Consider the following 10,000-nt stretch of genomic DNA (forward strand, 5'->3'; position numbering starts at 1 on the left):
TGGAAGGTTGAGGGGAACCCCAGGACACTCCTTTGGGAGACCGTGGGGGAGACCCAAGAATACGCCAGGGCCAGGATCCGAACGGGAGATTGAGAGGAGGGAAAGGTGTGAAAACCCCGTTGGGAGGGTGAGGGAGTGGGAAGTGTGCATTGGGAGTGTGAAGAAACACCCCAGGCGGAGAACACTAACCCGGCCCAAGAAAACTCTAGGAAGGATCAGTGAAATAAGGAAATATGGGAAATAAGACGTCAAAATCAATAGGGGATAAAGATGCCCCACCCCCGAATACAGCTGCGGGATTAATGTATGAAAAATATGGACCTAAGCCATGCACTCAATTGGCATTGTGGGAAAGGTGGACAAAAAGAGATCCACACCCATTCCCAAGGTGGGGTTCTCTAAGATCAGAAATCGTAGATAACCTATCAAGCCGGCTAGAACATCGAATGAATGATAAAGTAAAACCTGAGCCAGACATGCGAGCGTATATGTGGGAGGAGGAAGCCCTACAGGTAAATGAGGTGGCTAGAAAATTAGTGGAACAAAAAGTCGAGAAAATGGGAGCACGAAATAAGGGGAAGCAGGTTCGAGTCCTGTATTCTGTGGTAATAAAAACAGGTTCGAGTCCTGTAGAAACGAGGGAACAGGTTGGAATCCTGTACCATAAAGGGGAGGGTTAAAGGCCCGTCCATAAGAGAGAAGGCTAAAGGCGATTGAGTAGAGCGGGACTTTGATCTTGCACATTAAAGAGAGGAAAGAAAGCTATCAGGCGGTATGCAAGAAAGGGGGATTTTGATCCCGTGATAAAAGGAGACAAGACTAAAGCTTTAGGCTGGTGACAAGTTAAGAACATAAGATGGGGAATAACTCTGCAAAGAACATAGAGTTACCCAAAGGAACAACACTTAAAGTTACCGGTGAAAGTGGAAAACACTGGAGAGCGTTTGCAGCGTGGCTAACGGAGTCACAAAGTGAGACAGGACGTAAGCGATTCGATTCAGAGGGAATCTTGAACCAACGGGAAAAGAACACAGAGTTAATGAGCCAGGAGAAGGGCTGTTTGTAGAGTTACCTGTTTGGATGTATTTGTGAATACAATGTGGTGGGGAAGGTTGGGTTTTGTGTTAGATGTAAGTTGAGTGTTCCAACCTGGAACTTGTATGTGTGGAACAACTTGTATGTTTGTATGGAGATAATGATTGGTCATCATTGTTAATGTGAAGACTTTGGACGAGGTGAATTGCGCACACCAAATCCGGAGGAAGGACGATGATGACCGATTCTGCACGTGTTGTTAATTCAGTGATGGGCAAATGTCATTTTGAGAGAGTGTGTGTGTGTGTGTGTGTGTATGTGCTTGTGTGTGTGCTTGTGTGTGTGTGTGTGTGTGTGTGTGTGTGTGTGTGTGTGTGTGTGTGTGTGTGTGTGTGTGTGTGTGTGTGTGTGTGTGTGTGAACTCGATAGGGAATTGAATAATTAAAACCACTTCAGCAGACAGTTTGGGGATTATGTGTGAGAATTTCCTACAGTACTCGTGCTGTGTGTGGGATGTCAAATGGACCAACGTTCGGGTTTTCTCATGGTCCGATAAACTCTGTATGCTGTTTTGGCTTTGAACACTGTACGTGATAAATGGATGGTCTCCACGGAGCATCATTTTGATTTCAAATTCAAATTCAGTTCTGTTTCCACTTTGCATGTTTCGTAAGGCTGATCAACGTTACGGGTTCGTTTTAACGTCAGTTTCAATTCTGGTTTCATTGTTGGGGTCATTAAGCATGTTTTATACTTGATTTTCGTAAATCTGAAGAAAAAAAACTTATTTTATGGGGTTTTGCGAGTCACGTGACGTGCCGTCGGATTTAACAGGGGCGCCGAAAGCACGAAATCGTCCCATCGAAGGACAGCTTATCGTGAGGGTTTACGAGATGGATTAGCACATGTTACAAAGTTTGGAGACGCCCTTCATAGGATTCTGTAAAAATTCCGATTTAAAACGAACGTATTTGAGATGTCGTCAAATATTTGTTACGCGAGTTTGATCGTAAAAACCAACGCGCTGAGAAGACGTATTGCTCATGTGAGTGCGTGATGACGTAATCACGCATGGGCCCAGCGCGCTTTGTCAAACTTGAAAGTGCAATTAACACCCTGCTGTGAATGTGCCTGCTTGTCGGAGCAATGTACGAGAATTTCTCGAGGCGGCTGATCTTGAAAATGGTGGACAAACTAGATTTTAAAGAGATAGCTTTGTGGTAAAATTAATTAATAAGGACATTGACGTTGACGTTTCAAAGCATCGCTCGATTTTTTGTTTCGAGGCGAGTGCACGCGCTATCAGAACATGGAAGCGACAATGCTTTGAAACAAGGCTGTAATATATATATATATATATATATATATATATATATATATATATATATATATATATATATATATATATATATATATATTTGTTCTGGTTGTTGTTGTTGTTGTTGTTGTTGTTGTTGATTGGGCTTCGTGACGAAAAAAAAAAAAAAAGACGCGGAAGAGGCGCAGGACCGAGGGATTTAGGATGGATGGAAAGGGGGATTTTAAATGCTTTGAACAAGGAAGGGATTTTATTTAATGTGGGTTTATCTTTTGGCCGCGTCTCGCGTAGTGAATGCCGGCTCTAAGAGAGCTCCGCGTTGTTCTTCTTATTATTCTTCTTCTGGTGAAGACAAAACCTTTAGGACGTGGCTCTTGGACACATTTGTCCTTGTCTACATGTCAGACATCCAAGAACAAGGACGTTTGGTAGGCTACGCACTTATGAGGATAGCGGTGTTTTGGGGAAAAATTACGGGCGGAGCTCGTGCTGTTTGAACACGCAGCCATCGTGGGCCTTGACGAGGGAGCGTTTCGATTCTCTGCCTGTCGGGGTCGAGATGTTTGTCTGGGAGCGGACAGAAAAGCATGTCTGTTGTCTTTATATGAGCCTCTATCTGTCAGGATAAATTCATTGGATTTGGGAAGCATAAGCGGAATTAAAGGGATGTAGAGGAACGGTTGCTTAGCAACGACATCGATCTAGAAGGAATGGAATTGGCTTTGCCCTGCACTCACTGTCGACTACGATGAAACAGGGCAGGATTATGAATACGTGGCCAAAGCACATAGAGATTACACCGTCAAACGCTCTCTGATGATAACCAACCGATGGATCGGGAAGGAAGGAGCGGCGGTGGAGGTGAAACAAGCCGCCAGAGAGCGCGAACTAATGAAGCACAGGGAAGGACTAACACCGCACATCTCAATGGCAGTTAGTAACAGACAGAGTGCAGGGGAGTTAGGAAGAATGGTGAACAGATTGAGATGCGCCCCAGAACCACAAGATGGAGCAACGAACACCAGAACACTTTACAGGCCGTCAGACAAGGAGATGGATGGAAGGTATGCTTGCCTGATCAAAATCTACAGTAGTGTACAGTAAGGTCTCTGGCCTTCACATCCACTCACCACGCACCCAGAGCAACTTCCAGTCCTGCAAGCTCTAGTCATGGTGGGAGCCTCGTACGGAGGTATCATTTAAAAATAATCTTTTGCACAAATACTTGTCATTATGTTGCAGTTGACTGCAGTGTTCAGTGCAGTGGCATGCTGTAAACCTTGTAGTAACGGAGACAGTGACAGAACCTTTGACGACACAACATGCAACTCCTGGTACTGACACTACTCCTTTGTGGGGGGGGAGGGACCTATCACTAGGCAACACACTAACACACTCAAGCCAAAGAAACCATATACACCTCCGTGGCAAAGGGGGACACGGAAATGAACCAGTACCAACCCCACAGCGACATAGGAGGGGAGCGGCTGGAGAAAGGATGGAAGCGGGTGAATACGCAAGGTTGGGGAAAACATACAACCAAGAACTAGATAAGGTAAAGATATTTTCAAAGGAACCTGGCAAGACCGCACCACTCATTTCCAGAGGGCTGACAACCATCCAGCCACAGCAGCTCATAGAACTGTCTTGCGTCCAAGCCGAGGAAACTTACGATTTGATAGAACGAAACGAGGAAATAAAATCAATTAGATGGTCTTATGCTATGACAAAACCCAGCGGGGGCACTTTGCACAAATAGGATTCATATGGGGTCAACACGCATCTCTAATTACCCAAGTTCCATGGGCCCCGAAAGAACCCTTTTGGAGTACAGTTGTGAAATCTTGTGAAAATACAGTAACCTCCCGGAGAAGAACACATTTCACTTATAGGTGTTTTCACCTATAAGGCTTGAAGCTCTCACTAGCGATCGAGTGGAACGCAAGGAGGGTTACGCAGGGTGGAGATCTATATTTCATGACTGGGGAGACTGGTTACTGTGCCTGGTCGGGGCAGCAATCCTAATCGTCGTGGGAATCATTTTTGGAGTATTTCTGATCAAACGTCTCATTTCCATTTGTCTAAAGAAATGCTGTGAAGCCTCACCCCTCACCCAGGCCATCATAATAATTAACAGCGAACTCAGGGAGGAAGACCCCGAGGACCTCTGTATGGGGCCACAACCCGACCCGACCCCCCACCAGCTGAGGAGCCAACAAGGTGTTCTGGCGGAGGGGCGCCCTGGGGAAGACTCTTCCAGGTATTACTGATTACTCAACGAACTTTCAAGTGAAAAGGTAAGCCAAACATGGACTCACGCATCTCACTACACACGAAGATACAGGAAGTTGTAACAAGAAAGAAAGGAAATCTACAAGTAAAATGCTGATGGAGGTTTATGATAGATGTGGCAGTGTTTTGACTAGCATATGCATAATCATGGAAAATGGACAATACCAGGTATAGTGAAGGCATGTATGGAAAATACTTGTATGACCCTTATATGTAAATATGCATCTCATGAGACTTTTTGTCTTCTAGCGCAAGTTGAGAAAGGAGCTTACACCATGCCTTGAGCGCTCACAGTGCTGCTCACCCATTAATACATTTGCATATTGTAAATATTATTGTTGTAATTAGTGTCAAGTATAATTGCCTAAATAATAATGTTGCTGTTAATATTGTATAGACTTGTAGTGCCTTTAATATTGTGTGGACTTATATTACTGATGCTTTTCAAGGTAATTGCCCAAAAGGCCATTGGAAAGTGTTTTTCAGGATGGACAACAAAGCCCAGTACCCAGCTAGTACAGACGGAGATGGCCCCGGTGAACACCGCTGGACTGCTGCCATCCTCAAACCTCCCTGCACTTACACCTACCCCCCCCTACCCAATACTATGTACCCCACCCATGTCACCCCAACCCACGAACAATGAAACATATTGTAACCTTGCAGTAGTCGCCGATCCATTACTCAGGCTTCCTTCGAGTGATGAACGATTGCTTCAACTCACATTGGACGAATGTCTTTCGTTGCTTGCACCAATTGAAGGGCTAGGTAGAAATACCATTTGATTTGCCTTGTTGGTAATTGCTGGCAAGTTGTGCCTTCATTATACTCTGGCTTGCAGTTTATCAAATATTCTTTTGCTTTGTTCATAAAGAACATTACATTTTTATACTTTAACACTGCCTTACTTGTTGTTCATGAAGTCCATTAAGCGGCAATATATATATATATATATATATATATATATATATATATATATATATATATATATATATATATATAATCAAATATTTAATGGAACGTATATTCCTGTATAACTTCATTCTTGTTTAGCCATGAGCAATTCTTGTACGAACAGCTTTTGGGAGTGCTTGGTTTCCTTATATTCTATGTTTAAATGTTGCGATATTTCCCGATTTCCCTTGTTGAAGACTTGGGGTGTTAGTGGACCGGTTGGAAAGTGGGTAGGAACCCCCTTTTGGGCTAGGGGGCGCAGCTGGAACTCCCGACCGTTTTGGACCATCTGGAGCTAAACATAAGGATGGCCACCCACTGGAGGTTGCTGTCTGCTGACCTGCCGGCCTGCGGATGCTCCTTTTCTTCATTTGTAGTTTCTTTTGCAAATGTTTCAAAGAAACAAGAGGAGGGAAATGTCGGGGATTGTATGTACTCTAACAGCAACCAAACATGTCTACTAGTGTTTGGTTAAGTCTTTAGTTTCAATTGGAAAGAGGGAAAGGATAAATCTTCCCATTAGTTTATCTGTGCACTGTCAAGAAACTTGTTTTGACATTGTTACAACACAGCTGGCCTTGTCGACCGTTTGAATGACCTTGCTAATCGGGCAGCTGAGCTACCTGGAATCTGTTGGACTACTGCCCAGAACTGTTAAGGCCTAAACAACATGTAGGAGGCTACCTTTTAAAATTCTTTAAGGGAATCAAGGGTGTTGTTTCTGCACTCTCTGCGCTCTCTTATCAGCAGTACTGACAGAAGAATGCAATAGATTAATGAATGGTAATAAATCCTCTTTGACACGCAGTCATTCAAAGGTCGCAGTAAATTGAATATAAGGCAGTACCGAAAGACCGCTCACCAGAGGATTAGGCTGGGTGGACTATTGTGTTCAAAGCCTGTTGTCTCCATATGCATATGTCTGATGTGAAATAAAACCTTCTCTCCCAAGATCGGTGATGAACAAAGCTTGACCTTAATCGCTGTGGACCTCACCTGGATCTCAACATATATATTGTTGCGGTATTCGCGCCCGCCGGCGTGCTGACGGCCACGTAACTCGAATCGCAGCACGTCGCCCACCGGACGGACAATCCAGTCGTGACCCTCTCGGACTAACGCCGGGAACCAGTCACGGGTGGACCTTTCGGTCTCACCGCGATCGAGCCAATCAGCCCCCGCGTGGGATAGGGTTGCTCGCCAAATTCGACCTACCTAAGTACCCACACGGAGGGTAGACCGGGCGATCGCACCTCGCCGCAGGTCGACTTCGGACACGGGCCACTTAAGCGACCCGTTCCGTACTATCGGGATAACCGAGCGGTGTTATTCGTCGACCTCGACGGTTCGATTAATTATCGGGCGTATTCAGCCCACTACCAACCCTTTACGTGAAGCAAGATGAGGATTCAATGAAAGAAATGACGAAGCGAAGCGGGAAACAGTTCAACACAAAGCACATTTATTCGCGCCGAACGGAAAGCACTCATATTCAATTCCACCAAAAGCACACAAAAAAAAGAAAAACACAATTCCATTTACACAAAAAGCAAATGTAAAAGCGAAGACAATGCAGAGCTAATACCGACTCCCGAGCACACGGCAACACTTATACAATTCTACTTCACAGACGGCGCCGACAACACATACCCAAAACCAAGGAAAAGAAATACCCTCAAGGATGAGGCGGGCCTGAGGCCGAGACTGGGTCGCGCCTACCCGTCTGGTGATGAGACGCGGAGCGGCGATGGCGCCCCAACCCCGCGGGCCTCGCGGAGGGTGTCTGGTAGGGGGTGGGAAAGGGGCCCCCTTGGTCGCACTATCTCAGCGCGGGGGAAAACAGGAGGGGGTTGCTGATGCTCGGGGTATAGAGGATCTTTATTATCCCGCGACGAGCGTCTCCACCTCGGCCAGGTCGCGCTGTCGGCCTCCCTCGGGTGCAGCTCCCTGCACGACGCGAGCACCCCCTCGTCTGGTGTCGCCGCCTTTCCACAGCTCGTCCCCTCCGTTCCGACTCCAACGCACACGACGAGCAGCTCCACCGCCCGCGAAGTCTTGACCCTCTGCTTCCGACTCTCCTACTCTCCGCCTCTGGACTTTCCGACTCTCCACCTCTGGACTCTCCGACTCTCCTCTTCTGGACTCCCCGACTCTCGACTCTTCTTTGGACTCTCCTCTTTTTGGACTCTCCCCTCGTCTGGCTGACGAACACGGTCCTTTTATCCCCCCGTAGCTTCGCCTTTGACCCCCTCCCTTTGACCTTTCACCTCGCTCCCCATTGGCCCGAGAAAAAGTGGGCGTGAAGGCTTTTTGATCCACAAATTTGCATATATCGATCGTCCTGGAGGCGGGGCCAATTCGCCCCTCGCTCACCGATTGGACGGCAAAAAGTGGGCGTGTGTCGTTTTTGATCCGTTTTTGAAGCACAAAATCCGTGATTTTGTACACGCTGTTCGACGCGCGCTCTGCACGAGTCCAACACCGGTACCCACAGCGGGGCAAGAACGGTGGCGATGCTACGGTTGCGAGGTGTGACGGGAAGGTCGTGGCGGTTGTGGTGAAGCGGCGTTGTGGTTGGTGGTTGATGTTGTGGTTGTGGTGGTAATCATGGCGGTTGGTCCAAAATAAAGATAGTAAAAGAAAAACGGCTATCCTGAAGAGTCGCAGCACGCATGAATAACATTTATTCCCACTAGACAACGGGTTTGGGCCTAACTACACATATACTTGCCGAGATACCTCACCTAAGGGACCTGAATGGTGGTTTGCGAATTTGGTAACCACAACAATATGTATATATATATGTATATGTATATATATATATATATATATATATATATATATATATATATATATATATATATATATATATATATATATATATATATATATATATATATATATATGTATGTATATATGTATGTATATGTATGTATATGTATGTATATATGTATGTATATATATATATATATATATATATATATATATATATATATATATATATATATATATATATATATATATATATATATATATATATATATGTATATGTATATATATATATATATATATATATATATATATATATATATATATATATATATATATATATATATATATATATATATACATATATATATATATATATGTATATGTATATATATATATATACAGTCAAAGCTCGTTACTATGCCACCTCGCTTCTATGCCACTCTCGCTATTATACCACTTTTGCTTGGTCCCGACAAAATTCAATGCAAAATAAATTTACTATGCCACCCCCTACTCTCGCTACCATGCCACTACTGTGTGACTGTTAAAAGGCACGAGTCGTGAAAAAGTCTGTATTGCGCAGTGCTCGATTATCACACTCACGTCCAAAGGCGAAGCGACGAACTACAGTCCAGCTGCGCACAACATAACTCAATACGTACGCGCATAGTCAGACTGTGTCAAAACACGCGATTCTTCTCCCCGATGCCAGCCACAAGCCAATCACAACACGCACAACGAGACACAAAAAAGCGCGAGCACACACACAGACACGCAGGCACACGTACAACAGTGACATCATTTTTTTTCAAATTCAGCCCATAATGTCAGCTCAGAAACTCAAGCGAACCGACTTTACGCTGAAGGAGAAGAAGGAGATCATCGATGCCGCGAAGAAGGAGCCGGATCAGTCCAAGTTGGCCAGGGAGATTAGCAAGCAATGGGGCATCGAAGTTAAGAGAACCACCGTGAAGGGCATTCTCAGCAAGAAGGATGCAATCGAGGCTGCAATCAAAGCTGGATTTCCATCGAAGCGCATGAAGTTGACACAGGCTCACAACCCGAAGCTTGATGAGGGAGTGCTCATGTGGCTGAAGCAATCAAGAGGACAGAATGTGCCTGTCAGCGGCGATCTGATCAAGGAGAAGGCGATGAAACTGGCCGAGCTGATGCACATCCCAGACTTCATGGCGAGCGACGGTTGGTTGGGCAATTTCAAGAAGCGCCACGGCATCACGTTCAAGACAGTGCAGGGCGAAGCTGGAGCGGTGGATTCGCAATCCCTTCTTGAGTGGCAACAACAGGTTCTCCGGCCCTTACTCAGGCAGTTCTCCGCAGACGAGGTCTTCAACCTGGACGAGACTGGACTCTTCTGGCAGTGCTTCCGAATAAGACCATGGCTTTCAGGGGAGAGCGGTGTACTGGAGGAAAGAAAAGCAAGCAAAGGATCACTCTTCTGGTTGGGGCAAACATGAGCGGCAGCGAGAAGTTCCCTCTTCTGGTGATTGGCAATTCCAAGAAACCCCGTGCCTTCAAGAACAAAGAGATCCCGGTCAAGTACAAGGCGAACTCGAAGGCGTGGATGACGGCGGAGCTTTTCGAGGAGATGTTGCGTGCGTGGGACGGACG

At 45.5% G+C, this 10,000-nt stretch overlaps 1 protein-coding gene and 1 long non-coding RNA gene across 2 annotated transcripts in view; one reads left to right on the forward strand and one right to left on the reverse strand.

Moving 5' to 3' along the window:
- The window catches only part of LOC147035742 (extracellular calcium-sensing receptor-like), a 103,274-nt gene that overhangs the window by 75,450 nt on the left and 17,824 nt on the right, over positions 1-10,000 (reverse strand). The window lies entirely within an intron of this gene.
- Positions 2,472-6,550, forward strand: LOC147035743 (uncharacterized). The gene is made up of 2 exons (XR_015049529.1): positions 2,472-4,613; positions 4,895-6,550. It is a non-coding gene; the product is annotated as an uncharacterized LOC147035743 (long non-coding RNA).

The sequence above is a fragment of the Eptatretus burgeri genome, chromosome 1 (genome assembly GCF_056783735.1).
Source record: "Eptatretus burgeri isolate ZD-2024b chromosome 1, Ebu_testis_v1, whole genome shotgun sequence".
Taxonomy (NCBI): domain Eukaryota; kingdom Metazoa; phylum Chordata; class Myxini; order Myxiniformes; family Myxinidae; genus Eptatretus; species Eptatretus burgeri.